The following is a 21,733-nucleotide window of genomic DNA, read 5'->3' on the forward strand; positions in this document are numbered from 1 at the left end:
ATATGAATGGTGGGGGAGGACGCAAACATTCAGTTCATAACATGAAAGAACAAGAATTGTCAGTATCCCTGCTTCACACTGCCTTGTTTAGCCTTTTTGCTGTTGAGTGGTTGTATAGGTTTAGCTCTTCACTAGGTCCCAGTGAAACTAGGCATTTGGTGATAGTAGATTGCTGACTAGCACCAACTCTCACTGCTTTTTTCAGTCACATGTTGTTGGATTCAGGTGGACAGTCAGCTCCCCATTAGGCCTTAATGACTTGGGGTTGAGAGGGTTAACTGTAGTGATATCTAGCCTCTATGCCTTGAACCACCTCACCTCCTATGTCTCTTTGCTGCTGGGTAGGGTTGAAGTCTCAGCTGGTTGTTGGATCCCACTGACTCTACCCTGGTGGGAAAATTGAAGCACTGCCTGCTTTTTCCAGGAGAGTTATAGAAGATCAACTCTTCTCTCAGCCGCAACAATATGATCCTGGCAGGGATTTCCACTGCCTTTTGATCCAGAAAAACTTTACTAGGCATACACCTCCAGCAATATACATGCATACATAATGTTAGTCATCTTAGCTTTGTTTGCAATTGAAAATATTACAATCAGCCTAAGTGCTGATACATAGAAGAATGGTTGAGTAAACTATAGTACATCCACAAAATGGAGTATTATACATTTGTAAAATAAAAAGAATGAGGACTATCTGGATGATCTCTTATGGAGTAATTCTAGAATATATTGTTAATTAAAAAATCAAATTGCAAAAAAACCTATGGCATGCTACTTTATGTTTAAGAAGAAAAAAAAAAACGGGAATTGAACTCAGCTCTGCATCAAGCAGACCTAATAGACATCTACAGAACTCTCCACCACAAATCAACAGAATATACATCCTTCTCAGCATCACATGGCACTTATTCCAAAACTGACCACTTAGTTGGAAGTAAAGAACTCCTCAGCAAATGTAAAAGAATAGAAATTATAACAAACTGTCTCTCAGACCACAGTGCGATCAAACTAGAACTCAGGATTAAAAAACTTACTCAAAACCACTCAACTACATGGAAACTGAACAACCTGCTCCTGAATGACTACTGGGTACATAAAGAAATGAAGGCAGAAATAAAGAAGTTCTTTGAAACCAACGAGAACAAAGACAAAACATACCAGAATCTCTGGGACACATTCAAAGCAGTGTGTAGAGGGAAATTTATAGCACTAAATGTCCACAAGAGAAGGCAGGAAAGATCTAAAATTGACACCCTAACATCACAATTAAAAGAACTAGAGAAGCAAGAGCAAACACATTCAAAAGCTAGCAGAAGGCAAGAAATAACTACGATCAGAGCAGAACTGAAAGAGATAGAGACACAAAAAACCCTTCAAAAAATCAATGAATCCAGGAGCTGGTTTTTTGAAAAGACCAACAAAATTGATAGACTGCTACCAAGACTAATAAAGAAGAAAAGAGAGAAGAATCAAATAGACACAATAAAAAATGATAAAGGGGATATCACCACCGATCCCACAGAAATACAAACTACCATCAGAGAATACTATAAACACCTCTAGGCAAATAAACTAGAAAATCTAGAAGAAATGGATAAATTCCTCGAAACATACACCCTCCCAAGACTAAACCAGGAAGAAGTTGAATATCTGAATAGACCGATAACAGGATCTGAAATTGAGGCAATAATTAACAGCTTACCAACCAAAAAAACTCAAGGACCAGATGGATTCACAGTCGAATTCTACCGGAGGTACAAGGAGGAGCTGGTACCATTCCTTCTGAAACTATTCCAATCGATAGAAAAAGAGGGAATCCTCCCTAACTCATTTTATGAGGCCAGCATCATCCTGATAGCAAATCCAGGCAGAGACACAGCAAAAAAGGAGAATTTTAGACCAATATCCCTGAGGAATATAGATGCAAAAATCCTCAATAAAATACTGGCAAACAGAATCCAGCAACACATCAAAAAGCTTATCCACCATGATCAAGTGGGCTTCATCCCTGGGATGCAAGGCTGGTTCAACATATGCAAATCAATAAATGTAATCCAGCATATAAACAGAACCAAAGACAAAAACCACATGATCATCTCAATAGATGCAGAAAAGGCCTTTGACAAAATTCAACAGCCCTTCATGCTAAAAACTCTCAATAAATTAGGTATTCATGGGATGTATCTCAAAATAATAAGAGCTATTTATGACAAACCTACAGCCAATATCATACTGAGTGGGCAAAAACTGGAAGCATTCCCTTTGAAAACTGACACAAGAGAGGTATGCCCTCTCTCACCACTCCTATTCAACATAGTGTTGGATGTTCTGGCCAAGGCAATCAGGCAGGAGAAAGAAATAAAGGGTATTCAATTAGGAAAAGAGGAAGTCCAATTGTCCCTGTTTGCAGATGACATGATTATATATTTAGAAAACCCCATCGTCTCAGCCCAAAATCTCCTTAAGCAGATAAGCAACTTCAGCGAAGTCTCAGGACACAAAATCAATGTGCAAAAATCACAATCATTCTTATACAGCAATAACAGACAAACAGAGAGCCAAATCATAGTGAGCTCTCATTCACGATTGCTTCAAAGAGAATAAAATACCTAGGAATCCAACTTACAAGGGATGGGAATGACCTCTTCAAGGAGAACTACAAACCACTGCTCAATGAAATAAAACAGGATACAAAGAAATGGAAGAACATTTCATGCTCATGGATAGGAAGAATTATTATAGTGAAAAAGGCCATATTGCCCAAGGTAATTTATAGATTCAATGCCATCCCCGTCAAGCTACCAATGACTTTCTTCACACAATTGGAAAAAACTACTTTAAAGTTCATATGGAACCAAAAAAGAGCCCGCATTGCCAAGTCAATACTAAGCCAAAAGAACAAAGCTGGAGGCATCATGCTACCTGACTTCAAACTAAACTACAAGGCTACAGTAACCAAAACAGCATGGTACTGGTACCAAAACAGAGATACAGACCAATGGAACAGAACAGAACCCTCAGAAATAATACCACACATCAACAACTATCTGATCTTTGACAAACCTGACAAAAGCAAGCAGTGGGGAAAGGATTCCCTATTTAACGGATGGTGCTGGGAAAACTGGCTAGCCACATGTAGAAAGCTGAAACTGGATTGTTTCTTTCCACCTAATACAAAAATTAATTCAAGATGGATTAAAGACTTTTAGACCTAAAACCATAAAAACCCTAGAAGAAAACCTAGGCGTTACCATTCAGGACATAGGCATGGGCAAGGACTTCATGTCTAAAACACCAAAAGCAATGGCAATGAAATCCAAAATTGACAAATGGGATGTAATTAAACTAAAGAGCTTCTGCACAGCAAAAGAAACAACCGTCAGAGTGAACAGGCAATCTACAGAATGGGAGAAAATTTTTGCAATCTACTCATCTGACAAAGGGCTAATCCAGAATCTTCAAAGAACTCAAACAAATTTAGAAGAAAAAACCAAACAACCCCATCAAAAAGTGGGCAAAGGATATGAACAGACACTTCTCAAAAGAAGACATTTATGCAGCCAACAGATACATGAAAAAATGCTCATCATCACTGGCCGTCAGAGAAATGTAAATCAAAACCACAATAAGATACCATCTCACACCAGTTAGAATGGCGATCATTAAAAAGTCAGGAAACAACAGGTGCTGGAGAGGATGTGGAGAAATAGGAACACTTTTACACCGTTGGTGGGACTGTAAACTAGTTCAAACATTGTGGAAGACAGTGGCGATTCCTCAGGGATCTAGAACTAGAAATACCATTTGACCCAGCCATCCCATTACTGGGTATATACCCAAAGGATTATAAATCATGCTGCTATAAAGACACATGCACACGTAGGTTTATTGTGGCACTATTCACAATAGCAAAGACTTGGAACCAAGCCAAATATCCAACAATGATAGACTGGATTAAGAAAATGTGGCACATATACACCATGGAATACTATGCAGCCATAAAAAAGGATGAGTTCCTGTCCTTTGTAGGGACATGGATGAAGCTGGAAACCATCATTCTCAGCAAACTATTGCAAGGATAAAAAACCAAACGCCGCATGTTCTCACTCATAGGTGGGAATTGAACAATGAGAACACTTGGACACAGGAAGGGGAACATCACACACTGGGGTCTGTTGTGAGTTGGGGGGAGGGGGGAGGGATAGCATTAGGAGATATACCTAATGTAAATGACGAGTTAATGGGTGCAGCACACCAAGATGGCTCATGTGTACATATGTAACAAACCTGCACGTTGTGCGCCTGTACCCTAGAACTTAAAGTATTATATATATATATATATATATATATATATATATATATATATATATGAATTGTTATACTTGCTACATTGGTAGTTTGTGGCACTGGATTTGAACAGGAAAATATAATGCAAAAAAAAGAAAGAAAAAAGAAAATATACGTACATCTGTTCATTCGTGCAAAATGAAACACAGTAAGGATAAACCAGAAATTAAAGAGAATGATTACTTATGAAGGTAGGTGAGAATTGGGTGGAAACGATTAGGAATTGGAACAAGATGCAAAGAATGGGGGGCATTTCTCTGAATATAATTTTTTGTATAGTTTTGACCTTTCAAACCATGTTGATGTTTCACATTCTCAAAAATAAAACAAAATTCACAAAGATGCAGGTTTAAAAATAGAATATAAATGGAAACAAATGAATCTGAAAGTATTTCAGATGAATAAAAACACCAGAGTAAACAGGGGGAAAATAAATTAACCCAAGTAAGTTTTGAACATAGTAATTTGACTACATTCTCTATAAATACAAAAAAAAGTGTAAACAAATATTGGATTCCAGTTAATAGGTTTGTTTTTCAGTTATGCGTTAGCAGTCCCAAATTGCTTTGTGTATGTACAAATCACTTTATGAATATGTTGTGGATAATGTAAAATAGTTTTCTCATTCTCGAAGATGGGAATTAAAAATATAGAAAAAGGAAGGCTAAATGAACCTCATGGTGTTGGAATGGAATTGGATATGTAAGAATAGCTTATGGTTTATTTCACACATATGGCTTACAAAATATATATGTATATACTTAAACACATGTTTTGTGTGTGTGTATCTGCATGCATGCATATGATAGGGCTGACCACTGAGAATAACTAGAAGGATTCACATCACAGTAGCAATAAGCACACCTTGCACCCACATCTGGATTTCTACATACAGACAGTCCCTCACTTATGATGGTTCAATTTTCCATTTTTGACTTTATGAGGGGCTTACTGGAGTATTAAATGCATTTTTGACTTATGATATTTTTGACTTACAATGGGTTTATTGGGATGTAACCCCATCATAAGTTGAGGGACATGTATACCATTCTCCACTAAATTGAACCAGGGATCCTTGGAGAAATGGCTTATTTCAGTCCTGGAACAAAGAAAACACAAGAGCCTAGAACATCTTTTTGTGCTAGAAATTAAGGGAGTATCAAAGAATGATAAGGTCATGTCAAAAGGACACATGAGCCAGTATGAAAGGGGTCCCACTGGCCAAATCAAAGATATTTTAAGCATCAAATATATTTTAGGATCTGTTTTCCAAAAATAGCTTGTTGTCATTTGGATTGCATTGAACATATACATCAAATGGGAGATTTTGACATCTTAACAGTATTGAATCTTCCAATTCATAATCACGAAATTTCTTTCTGTTTATTCTGAAGATGTAAATCTTTTTTATTTTTTCACAAATGTTTTGTAGTTTTTCATAAGCACATTATATACATATTTTGTGAGACTTACACATATTTTATCATTTTTATGCTATTCAAAATAGTATTGCTTTAAGATTTTCAAATTCTAACTGTCCTTTGCTTGTATGTAAGAACGAATTTGACAGTTGTATATTGACCTTGTATCCTGTGACATTGCTATAATTGCTTGTATTCACAGGAGAGTTCTTTTTGTAGATCCTTTAGATTTTTCTATACAGAATTATGTTATCTGCAAATAAAGACAATTTTACTTCTTCCTTTCCAATCTGTATATCTTTTATTTCTTTTTCATGTCTTATTGCACTAGCTAGGGCTTCTGGTATAATATTGACGAATAGTGAGAGAGGACATCTTTGCTTTGCCTTAAGGCAAGAGCATACTTGGCAAGTTCATGGAAGAGCAAGAAGACTCTAAAACTGATTGCACATGTAACAATGCCCTGTTTTAATCTTTCTTTTTTTGGATCTGGATCTAGTTGCAAGGCTTGATTTAATCTATTTAAATGTGTTCATTTATAGAAAGGGCCTCACCCAGGAACTAGCACAATATGGTGACAATTCTCTTCAGCTGCAATTTTAAAAATTAAGCCCATCTTTCACTTTGGGTCTTTTCTGATGCCTATTTCATGTCCCAGATTGAGATCACCTGCAGATATTTAAGTGCTTCTTCCATATTTATATTCAAGTGCAGTATAAGCATGTTTCTCAAATCCAGCCAAATAAAAAATCTTTCAAGTTACCATCAAACAGTTGCCCTCTTTAGATACTGCATTTAACCAGTTACAATGGCACTTGGCTGGTCTTATCGTAGTTTCATATTTCACAAGATTATCCACAAGACTATCCCGAGTTTGTCAAATATCTGGTTTAATTCCCATACAAGTCTTCTCTTGGCAATCCTGTGGAAGAGATTGTCTTTGTCTGATGGGCTGCTATAACAAAATACTATAAGCTGGTGGCTGGCTTCAACAACAGATATTTATTTCTCACAATCCTGGAGGTTGGGATGTCTGAAATCAGGGTACTAGTATGGTGGGGTCCTGATGAGGGCTCTCTTCCTGGCTTGCAAACAAATGACTGCCTTCTCACTACGCCCTCACATGGGAGGGAGAAAGCCAGGGGAGGGGGTTGGGGAGACAGAACCAATGAATGAGCTCTGTTCTCTTCCTCTTCTAATAAGGGCATTAATTCTATTATGAAGATTCTGTCCTTATAATCTCATCTAACCTAATTACCTCCAAAGGTCCCATCTCGAAATGTCACTATATTGGAAGATAGGGCTTCAATATGTAAATTTTGGAGTGACAGAAGCTAGTCCACAACAGGGGTAAATTAGTCTCATCTGACATGTCTGAGTCTCTGCCACAGGGCTCAGACCATTCAGCATAATCCAGTTTCTAAGCATGTCCTGAAAGCCTATGGTAGGGCTGGAAACTGCAGAGATAAGTAGAGGGACCTATGAGCTGGATTATGTGTTAGAATACCTGGGTTACAGCCTTGACTGCTTCAATCTTCCTGGGTAAATTGAGGGAAGTCATGTTGCTGAGCCTCACTTTCTTTGTAAAGGGAATAAGCCATACTTTCCTCAAAGTTGTGAGAATTAAATAAGCAAAGGCTGATTGGCTGAAATCAGTAAGACAAAGTTTGTCATATATAGGTGTAAACTATCACATTTAGAGTAAAAAATAAATTCTGAAGATGGCTGACTATAAACAGCTAGTATGCACTGTTCTCATATAGAGAAATAGAAGGAGTGAGTAAATACAGCACTTTTAACTGTACTTCCAGGTACATGCATTGGGATTCATCAAGGAAACAAAGCTGGACCAAAGATGGCTGACTAGAAGCAGTGAGGACTCTTGGCTCTCATGGAGAGAAATGAAAGCGGCAAGTAAATACAGCAACTTCAACTGAAACATTCATGTTCTCACATTGAGACTGATCAGGGAAAGAGCTCAACCCATGCAGAAAGGAGAAAAGCAAAGCAGGGTGACAGCCCACTAGGGAATGACATGGAGCCAAGGGAACCTCTCCCTGCCCAGGGAAACAGTGAATGAATATGTGACCCCTAGCAACCACACTTCTTCCATGGACCTTTGCAACTCTTGGGTCAGGAGATCCCCTCATGAATCCACTCCACCAAGACTTGGTCTGACACACAAAGCTGCATGAAGTCTCTGCTAAGCAACTGCCCAGGGGTGCACAGAGTCCCAGGAGCTTTACATACTCTGGCCCCAGGATCCCTGGTCAGGGTGATTGCAACTCAGGCCAAGTGGGAGGTTGAACCTCCATATACACCCCTAGGAGGGGAACTGAATCCCAGAGGCCAAGTAGCATTGTCCTGTGATTCCCACTTCCTTGGCACCTCACAGAATAAGACCCACTGGTTTGGATTTCCAGCCAGCCCCGTGTTAATGGTGTTGTGCCGACCTGGGATAGGATAGAGTTCCCAGGGGAAGGAGCAAGCCGCTGTCTTTTCTGTTTGGACAACTCAGCCATTCCAGCATGTGGGTGTAGGAGAGTCCAAACCACACCAACTGGGGACTGATGGGACCTCCCAGCACAGCACAGCTGCTCTACCGAAACATGGCCAGACTGCTTCTTTAAGTGGGACCTGATCCATTCCTCATCTTAGGGCAGGGCCTCCCAACCAAGGCCTCCAGCCAACCCCACCCATATTCTCTGGCAGACAGAGTTTTGATTTCTCCTTGGGATGGAGTGCCGAGGGGTAGGGACGAGCCACCATCTTTGCTGTTTGGACAACTCAGTCACTCCAGCCTCTTGGCTTAGGAGAGTTCAAACCATCTGAGGGCAGAAGTGGTACCCCAGCATGACACAACTGCTCTACAAAAGCGTGGCAAGACCGCTTCTTTAAGCAGGTCCCTGATCTGTTCCTCCTCACTTGGGAGAACTTCCCAACCAGGGTCTTCAGCCTCTCCCACTGATGTTCTCTGGCGGACAAGGGTTTGAAAGCATCCTGGGACAGAGTTACTAGAGAGAGGGGCAGGCCGCCATCTTTGCTGTTTCTGCAATTTAGCCGTTCCAGCTTCCAGGTTTTGGAGAACCCAACACCATGAGGGGCAGAAATGGTATCCCAGCACAGCTCAGCTGTTCTACAAAAGTGGGGCTAGACTGCTTCTTCAAGCAGGTCCCTGATCCTGTTTCTACTGGCTGGGTGAGACCTCTCAACCAGGGTCTCCATCCACCTCTTACAGGTGTGTTCAGGCTGGCAACAGATTTGTACACCCCTGGGACAGAGCTCCAAGAAGAAGGGGCAGGCTGCCATCTTTGCTGTTTCACAGCCTTAACTGATGATACCTCTAGGTACTAGAAGTTCTGAGGTGACTATGTTCTGGAATGGATGCCCAGCAAACCATAGTATCACTATGGTAAAGTGGTGAGACTGTTAAAAGGGAACCCTCCCTTCAAAAACCCCATCCAGAGGCCAGCAATACCAAAGATTGAAGGAAGATAAGCCCACAAATATGAAAAAGAATCAGTGCAAGAATGTGGAAAACTCAAAAAGCCAGAGTGCCCTCTCTCCTCCAAATGACCACATCACCTCTCCAGAAAGGGTTCAGAATGGGGTTGAGGCTGACATGGCTGAAATAACAGAAGTAGACCTCAGAATATGGATAAAAATGAACTTCGCTGAGCTAAAGGAGCAAGTTCTAACTCAATGCAAGGAAGCTAAAAATCACAATAAAACATTGCAGGAGCTGACAAAATAGCCAGGATAGAGAAGAGCATAAGTAATCTGATGGAGCTGAAAAACACGATACAAGAAATTCATAATGCATTTATATGTATTAATAGCAGAATAAACCGAGTGGAGGAAAGAATCTCAGAGTTTCACTCTGATGGTAGTTTCTTTTGCTGTGCAGAAGCTCTTTAGTTTAATTAGATCCCATTTGTCAATTTTGGCTTTTGTTGCCATTGCTTTCGGTGTTTTAGACATGAAGTCCTTGCCCATGCCTATGTCCTGAATGGTAATGCCTAGGTTTTCTTCTAGGGTTTTTATGGTTTTAGGTCTAACATTTAAGTCTTTAATCCATCTTGAATTAATTTTTGTATAAGGTGTAAGGAAGAGATCCAGTTTCAGCTTTCTACATATGGCTAGCCAGTTTTCCCAGCACCATTTATTAAATAGGGAATCCTTTCCCCATTGCTTGTTTTTCTCAGGTTTGTCAAAGATCAGATAGTTGTAGATATGTGGCGTTATTTCTGAGGGCTCTGTTCTGTTCCGTTGATCTATATCTCTGTTTTGGTACCAGTACCATGCTGTTTTGGTTACTGTAGCCTTGTAGTATAGTTTGAAGTCAGGTAGTGTGATGCCTCCAGCTTTGTTCTTTTGCTGGATTAAGAAAATGTGGCACATATACACCATGGAATACTATGCAACCATAAAAAAGGATGAGTTCATGTCCTTTGTAGGGACATGGATGAAACTGGAAATCATCATTCTCAGTAAACTATCACAAGAACAAAAAACCAAACACCGCATGTTCTCACTCATAGGTGGGAATTGAACAATGAGATCACATGGACACAGGAAGGGGAATATCACACTCTGGGGACAGTTGTGGGGTGGGGGGAGGGGGTAGGGATAGCATCGGGAGATATACCTAATGCTAGATGACGAGTTAGTGGGTGTAGCGCACCAGCATGGCACATGTATACATATGTAACTAACCTGCACAATGTGCACATGTACCCTAAAACTTAAAGTATAATAAAAAAAAGAAAGAAAGAAAGAAAAAAAAAGAATCTCAGAGTTTAAAGACTGTCTTTCTGAAATAAGACAGTCGACAAGGATAGAGAAAAAAAGAATGAAAAGGAATAAACAAAACCTCTGACAAATATGGTATTATGTAAAGAGACCGATTCTATGACTGATTGGTCATAGATGTTTTCCAAAATATGTTTTCCAAATTGGTTCTGCTCTCCCCTGGAAGAGCTGGGGAGAATGGAACCAATTTGGAAAACATATTTCAGGATATCATCCATAAGGACTTTCCCAACCATGCTAGACAGGCCAACATTCAAATTCAGGAAATGCAGATAACCCCAGTAAAATATTTCATGAGAAGATTATCCCCAAGACACATAATTATCAGATTCTCCAAAATTGAAATGAAATAAAAAAATGTTAAGGGCAGCCAGAGAGAAAGGCCAGGTCACTTACAAAGGGAAGCCCATCAGACTAATGCATTGAGAAGCAGACTTCTCAGTGGAAACCGTACAAGCCAGAAGACATTGGGGGTCAATATTTAACATTCTTAAATAAAATCAATTCCAACCCACAATTTCATATCTGGCCAAACCAAGCTTCATAAGTGAAGGAGAAATAAAATCCTTTTCAGACAAGCAAATGCTGAGGAAATTCACTGCCATCAGACCTGCATTACAAGAGCTCCTTAAGGAATAATAGAAGTGGCATCAGAATGATCAGAATGTGGATAAATATGGAAAGGAAAAACCACTACCAGCCATCAAGAAAATAACTCAACCCATGGAGGATGGAGAAAAACAAGGCAGGATGACTGCCCACCCAGGAACAACACAGAGCCAGAGAAGCCACCCCCACCCAGGAAAGCAATGAGTGAGTGAGTGACTTCGAGGACCCATGCTTCTCCCATGGGTCTTTGCAACTCTTGGGTCAGGAGATTTCCTCATGAACCCACTCCACCAGGGTCTGCAGTCTGATATGCAGAGCTATGTGGAGTCTTGGCAGAGCAGATGCTCAGACACACACAAAGCCCTAGGGAGCCTTAGATATCTGGGCTTCCCAGCAAAAGTGGCTGCAACTTCAGCAAAGTGGGAGGTTAGACTGCCATACATATCCCTAGGAAAAGGGCTGAATCCAGGGGGCTGAGCAGTGATGGTCTACAGGCCCTGTTTCCATGTCACCTCGCAGAATAAGACCCACTGACTTGGAACTCTAGCCAGCTGCTGGTAGCGGCATTACACCTCTCTGAGACGGAGCTTCCAGAGAGGGGTGGGGCAGGCCACCATCTTTTCTGTTTTGTAGCCTTTGCTGTTGTTGGAGTCACCCTACAGAAAAGTGGACAGGCTGCTTTTTAATTCGGGTCCCTGATCTTGCTTCTTCTCACTGGGTGAGACCCCCTGACCGGGGTCATCAGCCACTTTTCCTGGTGGCAGTTCTGGGCCTCCTTGGGATGGAGTTCCCAGGGGGAGGGATGGGCAGCCATCTTTGTTGTTTCACTGCCTTAGCTGTTGTTGCCTTCAGGCTCTATAGAGTCTAAGGTGACTAGGGACTGGAGCAGTCCCCCAGCACAGTGCAGCAGCTCTACAGTGAAGTGGCCAGACTGCTTTTTCACGTGGTCCCAGATCCCTTTTTACTTCATTTGGAGGAATCTCCCAGTCAAAGTCTACAACCACCTCCACCAATGTGTTTGGGCCAGCAACAGACCTATACCTCCTTGAGACAGAGCTCCCAGAGGGAGGAGCAGGCTGCCATCTTTCCTGTTTTGCAGCCTTCACTGTTGATACCTCAGGTGCTATAAAATCTGAGGTGACTAGGGACTGGCGTGGACCCCCAGAATACTGTAGCAGCTTTACAGAAAAGTGGACGGACTGTTACATGGGTCCCCATTCCCATATCTCCTCACTGGGTGGGTCCTCCCAGCCTGGGTCTCCAGCCACAGCCCACTGGGAATATCAAGCCAGTAGCAGCTTTGCACCTCCTTGAGAGAGAGAGCTCCCAGTGGGAGGAGTGGGTTGCTATATTTGCTGTCTTGCAGTGCTCATCCTTGCTGTCTCCAGGCTTTGGAGAGTCCAGGAGAACCAGGGGCCTGTCCAGACCTCCGCCTCATGGAAAAGTGGCCAGACTGTTCTCCATGTAGGTCCTGGTCCTCACTTCTCCTTATTGGGCAGGGTCACCCTACCTGGGACCCCAGTACATCCACCCTGCACTTGCCTGACCATTTCAATCAGAGACAGCCCAGTAGCTAAAGAAACACCCACAAGCAGAGATGAGAAAGAACCAATGAAATAACTCTGGCAACTCAGATGGCCAGAGTGTCTTATGTCCTCCAAATGATTACACTAGGTCTCCAACAAGGGTTCTTAACCACAATTAGTTTGCTGAAATGATAGAAATAGGATTCAGAGTATGGATAGGAACAAAGATCATCAAGATTTAGGATGGCAAAACCCAATCCAAGGAAACTAAGAATCACAATAAAATGATGCAGCAGCTGACAGACAAAATAGCTAGTATAAAAAAGAACATAACTGATAAGAGAGAGCTGAAAAACACACTACAAGAATTTCAGAATGCAATCAGAAGGTTTTTTTTTTTTTCCTTGAGATGGAGTTTCCCTCTTGTTGCCCAGGCTGGAGTGCAATGGTGCAATTTTGGCTAGCTGCAACCTCCACCTCCCAGTTTCAAGCAATTCTCCTGCCTCAGCCTCCCGAGTAGCTGGGATTATGGGTGCCTGCCACCATGCTCGGCTAATTTCTTTTTGTATTTTTAGTAGAGACAGGGTTTCACCATGCTGGCCAGGCTGGTCTCAAACTCCTGACCTCAGGTGATCTACCCACCTCGGCTTCCCAAAATGCTGGGATTACAGGTGTGAGCCACCGCACCCATATTAAAAGCAGAATAGACCAAGCTGAGGAAAGAATATTGCAACTTGTCGACTGACTCTCTGAAATAAGACAGTCAGACAAAATTAAAGCAAAATGAATGAATAGGAATGAATAAAATCTCTGAGAAATATGGGATTATGTAAAGAGGCCAAATCTATGAATCACTGGCATCCCTGAAAGTGATGAGAGGAAACAAACAACTTGGAAAACTTGGTATATTTAAGGATACTGTCCATGAAAACTTTCCCAACCTCATTAGAGAGGCCGACAGTCAGATTCAGGAAACACAGAGAACCTCTGCAAGATTCTACACAAAAAAATTACCCCCAAGACACATCACCATCGGATTTTCTAAGGTCGAAATGAAAGAAAAAAATTAAAGACAGCTAGAGAGAAAGGGTAGGTCACCTACAAAAGCAACTCCACCAGGCTAACAGTGAACCACTCAGCAGAAACCCTATAAGCCAGATGAGATTGAGGGCCTATATTCAACATTCTTAGAGAAAAAACATCTACAACTGAGTATTTCATATTCTGCCCAACTAAGCTTCCTCAGTGAAGAAGAAACAGGATCCTTTTCAGATAAGCAAATGCTGAGAGAGTTTGTTATCACAAGACCCACTTTACAAGAGATCTTGAAAGGAGCACTAAATATGGAAAGGAACGATTATTACCAGCTGATATGGTTTGGATCTGTGTCCCCACTCAAATCATAAGTTCAATTATAATCCTCAATGCTGGAGGTGGGGCCTGGTGGGAGGTTATTGGATCACGGGAGTGGATCCTTCAGAAATGGTTTAAAACCATCCCTTTGGTGCTGTTTTCATGATGGTGAGTTCTCATAAGATCTGGTTGTTTAAAAGTGTGTGGCACCTCCCATTCTCTCTCTTCCTCCTTCTCTGGCCATGTGAAGTGCTGGTTCTCCTTTGCCTCCCACCATGGTTGTAAGTTTCCTGAGTCCTCCCCAGAAGCAAAGCAGATGCTGCCATGCTTCCTGTACAGCCTGAAGAACTGTAAGTCTATTAAACTTTTTTCTTTATAAATTTCCCATCTCAGGTGTTTTTTTATAGCAGTTCAAGAACAAGTTAATACAGAACATTGGTATCAGGAATTAGATATTGCCATAAAGGTACTTGAAAATGTGGCAGCATCTTTGGAACTGGGTAATGGGTAGAGGTTGGAGGAGTTTGGAGGGCTCAGAAGAAAACAGGAAGATGAGGGAAAGTTTGGAACTTCATAGAGAGTTGTTAAATCTTTGTGGCCAAAATGCTGATAGTGATATGGACAGTGAAGTCCAGGCTCAGGAGGTTTCAGATGGAGATGAGGAACTTATTGAGAACTAGAGTAATGGTCACTCTTGCTATGATTTAGCAAAGAGACTGGCAGCATTGTGCCCCTGCTCTATGGATCTGTGGAACTTTGAACTTGAGAGTGATGATTTAGGGTATCTAGTGGAAGAAATTTCTAAGAAACAAAGTGTTCAAGATGTTTCTTGGCTGCTTCTAACAGCATATGCTCATATGTGGGAGAGCAAAGAGATGATCTGAAATTGGAACTTATATTTGAAAGGGAAGCAGAGCATAAAAGTTTAGAAAATCTGCAGCCTGACCATGTGGTAGAAAAGAAAAACCCATTTTCTGGGGGTAGGAATTCCGGCTAGCTGTAGAAATTTGCATAACTAAAGAAAAGCTGAATGTTAATAGCCAAGATAATTGGGAAATGCCTTGAACGCATTTAAGAGACCTTTGTGGAAGCACCTCCCATCACAGACCCACAGGCCTAGGAGGGAAGAATGGTTCTGCGAGCTGAGCCCAGAGTCCTAGTGTCCTGCACAACCTTAGGACACTGATCCCTGTGTTCCTGTCACTCCAGGTCCAGCCATGGCTAAAAGATCCCCAGATACGTCTCAGGGTGCTGCTCCAGAGGGCTCAAGCCACAATACTTGGTGGCTTCCATGTGGTGCTAAGCCTGTGGGTGTACAGAAGGCAAGAGTTGAGGCTTGGGAGCCTCCAACTAGATTTCAGAGGCTGTATGGCAATGCCTAGATGTCCGTGCAGAAGTCTGCTGCAGGGACAGCCTTCATAGAGAACCTCTTTTAGGGCAGTGAGGAAGGGAAATGTGGGGTTGGATTCCCCACACTGAGTCCCCACTGGGGCACTGCCTAGTGGAGCTGTGAGAAGAAGGCCACCATTTTCCAGACCCCAGAATTGTAGATCCATTGGAAGCTTGCACTCTGTGCCTGGAAAACCTACAGGCATTCAATGCCAGACCTTGAGAGCAGCGGTGGTGACAACCCTGCAAGGCCACAGGGGCGGGACTGTCCAAGGCCATGGGAGTCCACCACTTGCACCAGTATGCCCTGAATGTATGACCTGGAGTCAAAGGAGACTATTTTGGGGTTTTAGAATTTAATGGCTCTCTGCTGGGTTTTGGACTTGCATGGGACTTGTAGCCTTTTTTTTTGTCTGATTTTTCCCTCTTGAAATGTGAGTATTTAACCAATGCTTATTCCTCCATTGTATCTTGGAAGTAGCTAGCTTTTTAAAATTTTATGGGCCCATAAGCAGAACGGACTAGCATTGTCTCAGATGAGAGTTTGGACTTTTGAGTTAATGAGGAATGAGTTGAGACTTTGGGAGACTGTCAGAAAGGCATGATAGTATTTTGCAATGTGAGAAGGACATGAGATTTGGAAGAGGTCAGGGGAAGAATGATATGGTTTGGATCTGTGTCTCCACCCAAATCTCATGTTCAATTATAATCCTCAATGTTGGAGGTAGGGCCTAGTGGGAGGTGATTGGATCATGGGGGTGGATCCTGCATGAATGGTTTAACACCATCTCTTTGGTGCTGTTATCATCATGGTGAAATCTGGTTGTTTAAAAAGTGTGTGGCACCTCCCCCCTCTCTTGATTCCTCCTACTCTAACCATGTGAAGTGCTGGCTTCCCCTTTGTCCTCCATCACAACTGTAAGTTTCCTGAGGCTTCCACAGAAGCTGAGCAGATGCTACCATGCTTCCTATACAGCCTGAAGAATGGTGAGCAAATTAAACCTTTTTTCTTTATAAATTACCAAGACTCAGGTATTTCTTTATAGTGGTGTGAGAACAGACTAATTCACCAGTCATTATAAAAACACACTTAAGTACACAGACCAGTGACACTATAAAGCAACCACACAAATAAGCTGGCATAGTGACCAGCTGACAACAAAATGACAAGATCCAATCTACCCATATCCATACTAACGTTGAATGTAATGAGCTAAATGCCACATTTAAAAGACATAGAGTGACAAGCTGGACAAAAAAGCAATACCCAATGGTATGCTGTCTTCAAGAGACCCATCTCATGTACAATGGCACACATAGTCTCAAAAGAAAGGGATAGAGGAATATTTACTAAGCAAATGGAAATCAGAGAAAAAGCAGTGCTTGCAATCCTAAATTCAGATAAAATGGACTTTAAATCAACAAAGATTAAAAAGAAAAACAAAAAATGACATTCCATAATGGTAAAAGATTCAATTCAACAAGAAGACTAACTACCCTAAATATATATGTACCCAACACAGGAGTGCCCAGATTTATAAAGAAACTTCTTAGAGACCTAAAAAGAGATGTAGACTGCTGCACAGTAATAATGGGAGACTTCAACACTTCACTGACAGTATTAGACAGATCATCAAGGCAGAAAATTAGCAAAGATATTCAGGACCTGAGCTCAAAATTAGGCCAAATGGATCTGATAGACCTCTACAGAACATTCCATGCCCAAACAACAGAATATACATTCTTTTCAATGCCCCATGGCACATACTCTAAAATAGACCACACAATTGGACATAAAACAATCCTTAGCAAATGCAAAAGTATCAAAATCATACCAAACACATTTTCAGACCACAGTGCAATAAAAATAGAAATAAAGAATAAAAAATGTTCAAAATCATGCAATAACGTGGAAATTAAACAACCTGCTCCTGTATGACTTTTGGGTAAATAATAACATTAAGACAAATCAAGAAGTTCTTTGAAGCTAATGAGAACAAAGATACAACATACCAGAATCTCTGGGACACAGATAAGAAAGAGTTATGAAGAAAACATATAGCAGTAAATGCCCATATCATAAAGTTAGAAAGACCTCAAAATGCTTGCAAACCAAATCCAGCAGCACATCAAAAAGTTAATCCATCATAATCAAGTAGGCTTTATCCCTGGGATGTAAGGTTGGTTCAACATATGCAAGTCAATAAATGTGATTCATTAGTTAAAAAGAACTAAAGACAAAAACCACATTATTATTTCAATAGATGCAAAAATCCTTTTGATAAAATTCAACATCCCTTCATGTTGAAAACTCTCAATAAGCTATTTATTGAAGGAACATATTTCAAAAGAATAAGAGCCATCTGTTACAAACTCACATCCAACATCATACTGAATGGGCAAAAGCTAGAAGCATTCCACTTAAAAACCGGCATAAGACAAGGTTGCCCTCTCTCACCACTCCTATGCAGCATACTATTGGAAGTCCTAGACAGAGAAACCAGGTGAGAGAAAGAAATAAAGGGCATTGTATTAGTCAGGGTTCTCTAGAGGCACAGTACTAATAGGATAGATGTATATATGAGAGGGAGTTTGTTAAGGAGTGTTGACTCATACAATCACAAGGTGAAGTCCCATAGTAGGCTGTCTGCAAGATGAGGAGCAAGGAAGCCAGTCTGAGTCCCAAAACCTCAAAAGTGGGGAAGCCAACAGTGCAGCCTTCAGTCTGTGATCAAAGGCCTGAGAGTCCGTGGCAAACCACTGCTGTAGGTCCAAGAGTCCAAAAGCAGAAGAACTTGGAGTCTGATGTTCTAAGGCAGGAAACATCCAGCATGGGAGAAAGATGGAGGCCAGAAGATTTAGCCATTCAAGTCCTTTCATGTCTTCTCCCTGCTTTTATCCTAGCCATGCTGGCAGCTGATAGATGGTGCCCACCTAGATTGAGGGTGGGTCTGCCTCTCCTAGTCCACTGACTTAAATGTTAATCTCCTTTGCAACACCCTCACAAACCCACCCAAGAACAATACTTTGCATCCTTCAATCCAATCAAGTTGACACTTAATATTAACCATCGCAAGCATCCAAATAGGAAGAGACAAATTCAAACTATTCCTGTTTGCAGACAACATGATTCTATATCTAGAAAACCCCCATAGTCTCAGCCCAAAAGCTCTTTAAGCTAATAAACAACTTCATAAACTTTCAGAATACTAAATCAATGTACGAAAATCAGTAGCATTCCTATGCAACAACAGTCAAGCTGAGAGCCAAATCAGGAATGCTATCCCATTCACATTTGCCACAATTATAAAATACCTAGGAATACAACTAACCAGTTAGGAGAAAGTTCTCTGTAATGATAATTACAAAACACTGCTCAAAGAAATCAAAAATGACACAAACAAAGGGAAAAACATTCCATGCTTATGGACAGGAGAAATCAGTATCATTAAAATGGCCATACTGCCCAAAGCAATTTACAGAGTCAATGCTATATCAAACTACCAATGACATTTTTCACCAAACTAGAAAAAAATATTTTAAGGCCAGATGCGTTGGCTCACACCTGTAATCCCAGCACTTTGGGAGGCTGAGGAGGGTGGATCACCTGAGATCATGAGTTCAAGGCCAGCCTGAACATGGTGAAACCCCCATCTCTACAAAAATACAAAAATAAGCTGGGCGTGATGATGGGTACCTGTAATCCCAGCTACTTGGGAGGCTGAGTTGGAAGGATCACTTGAATCCGGGAGGTGGAGGTTGCAGTGAGCTGAGATCGTGCCTTTGCACTCCAGCCTGGGCAACAGAGCGAGACTCCCTCTCAAAAAACAAAAAAAGAAAGAAAAAGAAAAAACTATTTTAAGATTCATATGGAACCAAAGAAGATCCCAAATAGCCAAGGCAATTCTAACCAAAAAGAACAAAGCTGGAGGCATCACATCACCAAACTTCAAACTATACTACAGGGCTACAACTACCAAAATAGCATGGTACTCATAGAAAAACAGACACATAGACCAATTAAACAGAGTAGAGAGCCCAGAAATAAGGACACACACCTACAACCATCTGAACTTTGACAAAGCTGACAAAAGCAACGGGGAAAGGACTCCCTATTCAATAAACGGTGCTGAGATAACTGGCTAGCAATATGCAGAAGATTGAAACTGGACCTCATCCTTATACAATATATAAAAATCAACTCTAGATGGATTGAAGACTTAAATGTAAATCCCAAAACTATAAAAACCCTGGAAGACAACGTAGGCAATACCATTCTGGACATAAGAACTAGCAAAGAGTTCATGATGAATCCACCAAAAGCAACTGCAACAAAAGCAAAAATTGACAGATGGGAAATAATTAAACTAAAGAGCTTTTGCACAGCAACAGAAACTATCAACAGAGTAAACAGACAACCTACAGAACAGGAGAAAATATTTGCAAACTATGCAACATACAAAGGTCTAACATCCAGCATCTATAAGAAACTTTAACAAATTTCCAAGAAAAAAACAAACAAACAACCCTATTAAAAAGTGGGCAGAGAACATTAATAGACACTTTTCAAAAGAAGACATACATGTGGCCAACATGCATATGAAATAAAGCTCAATATTCCTGATGACTAGAGAAATGCAAATCAAAACTACAATGAGAGACCATCTCACAGCAGTCGGAATGGCTATTATTAAAATATCAAAAAAATAAAAGATACTGGCAAGCTTGTGGAGAAAAGAGAACACTTTTTTGTAAAATTAAAATAGAGTTTTTTAGCTTTTCTTTTCTATTTTATTTTATTTTATTTTATTTTATTTTATTTTATTTTATTTTTGAGACAGAGTCTCGCTTTGTCGCCCAGGCTGGAATGCAGTGGCACCATCTCTGCTCATTGCAACCTCCGCCTCCCAGGTTCAAGCAATTCTCCTGCCTCAGTCTCCCAAGCAGCTGAGACCACAGGTGCACACCACCACGCCCGGCCAATTTTTGTATTCTTAGTAGAGACGGGGTTTCCCCATGCTGGCCAGGCTGGTCTCGAATTCATGACCTCAGGTAATCTGCCAGCCTTAGCCTCTCAAAGTGCTAGGATTACAGGTGTGAGCTACCACACCCGGCCAGAAATAGATTTCATCTAGTTTAGAACACTAATCTCTTTTTAATATTTCAAATTTAGGTGACATTGTTATCAGTCTCCTAAAATTATTTGCTCCTTGCCTTTTAAAGCCTGAAGTAAGACTTCCTAAGGGTTATGTAAGTAGTTTCTTAAATAGCAGGACTTAATGGGACACCTACAGCTTGGTAATGTAGGATGATAAAAGAACTGTTCATATCACCTTCTATCATTAGGGTCCATTTCCTTTTATTACATGCTAATTAACACTGCTCTTCAAAATCTTCCTTTACATTAAAGAAACTTTGGTGATCAGAGCATATAGAGCACAACCCTGCAAATAGCTACTTTTAAAAAGAGGAGGGCATTTTATGGAGATACAAGGTATTCCAAAAGTTTAGTGTAATTTTAAGCTTTGATATATGTAGAAGTATAAATGCTACAAACCACAAACCTTTACAAAAACTTGTTTGAACGTTTTTCTTTTTCTTTTTTTATTTTAGACAGGGTCTGGAAGTTACCCAGGCTGGAGTGCAGTGGCATGATCATGGCTCACTGCAGCCTTGACCTCCTGGGCTCAAGTGATCCTCCCACCTCAGCCTCCAGAGTAGCTAGGACTACAGACACATGCAACCACATCCAGCTAATTATTTTTATTTATTATTATTTTTTTACAGACAGGGTATCAATATGTTGCCTAGACTGGTCTTGAACACCTGTGCTCAAGCAATCCTCCCACCTCAGCCATGCAAAGTACTGAGATTGTAGGCATGAATCACTATGTCCAGCCCTTTTCTTTCGTATTTAATTTTGCATTTTTTTAAGAGATGTGGTCTCGCTATGTTGTCCAGTTTGGAGTGCAGTAGCAATTCCTATAGGCACCATCATGGTGCACTGCAGCCTCCAATACTTGACCTCAAGCAGTCCTCCAGCCCCAGCCCCCCAAGCAGGTGAGACTATAGGCATGCACCACCACACCCAGCTTCATTTTGCAAATTTTTAATATAAAGATTTTAATTGTTTGCCTCAGTGAATGTCTGCTATCTTCAAAAGTGACTGAAACAAAAAATTAAACTATTCAGGAGACAAGTGCCAGGTGTGCCTGTAGTCCCAGCCACTCATGTCGCTGATGCTAGAGGATGGCTTGAGGTCAGAAGTTCTAGGCT

This window comes from Gorilla gorilla, chromosome X (genome assembly GCF_029281585.2).
Source record: "Gorilla gorilla gorilla isolate KB3781 chromosome X, NHGRI_mGorGor1-v2.1_pri, whole genome shotgun sequence".
Classification (NCBI taxonomy): Eukaryota; Metazoa; Chordata; class Mammalia; order Primates; family Hominidae; genus Gorilla; species Gorilla gorilla.